This window comes from Aethalodelphis obliquidens, unplaced genomic scaffold, assembly GCF_003676395.1.
Source record: "Aethalodelphis obliquidens isolate GAN/ISIS:26980383/991018 unplaced genomic scaffold, ASM367639v1 scaffold32, whole genome shotgun sequence".
NCBI classification, from domain to species: domain Eukaryota; kingdom Metazoa; phylum Chordata; class Mammalia; order Artiodactyla; family Delphinidae; genus Aethalodelphis; species Aethalodelphis obliquidens.
This window is the reverse complement of record NW_020837976.1, coordinates 17978778-17979144: the sequence shown is the minus strand read 5'-3', so window position 1 is coordinate 17979144 and position 367 is coordinate 17978778.

The following is a 367-nucleotide window of genomic DNA, read 5'->3' as shown; positions in this document are numbered from 1 at the left end:
GCAAATCATAATACATTTAAGAAAATTGAAATCATACCAAGCATCTTTTCTGACCACAGTGTTATGAAACTAGAAATTAATTACAAGAAAAAAACTGGAAAATTCCTGAATATGTGGCTATTAAACAACATGCTCCTGAACAACCAATGGGTCAAAGAAGAAATCAGGGTTTCCCTGGTGGCACAGTGGTTGAGAGTCCACCTGCCGATGCAGGGGACACAGGTTCGTGCCCCGGTCTGGGAAGATCCCACATGCCGTGGAGCAACTGGGCCCGTGAGCCATGGCTGCTGAGCCTGCACGTCCAGAGCCTGTGCTCCGTGACGGGAGAGGCCACAACAGTGAGAGGCCCGTGTACCGCAAAAAAAAA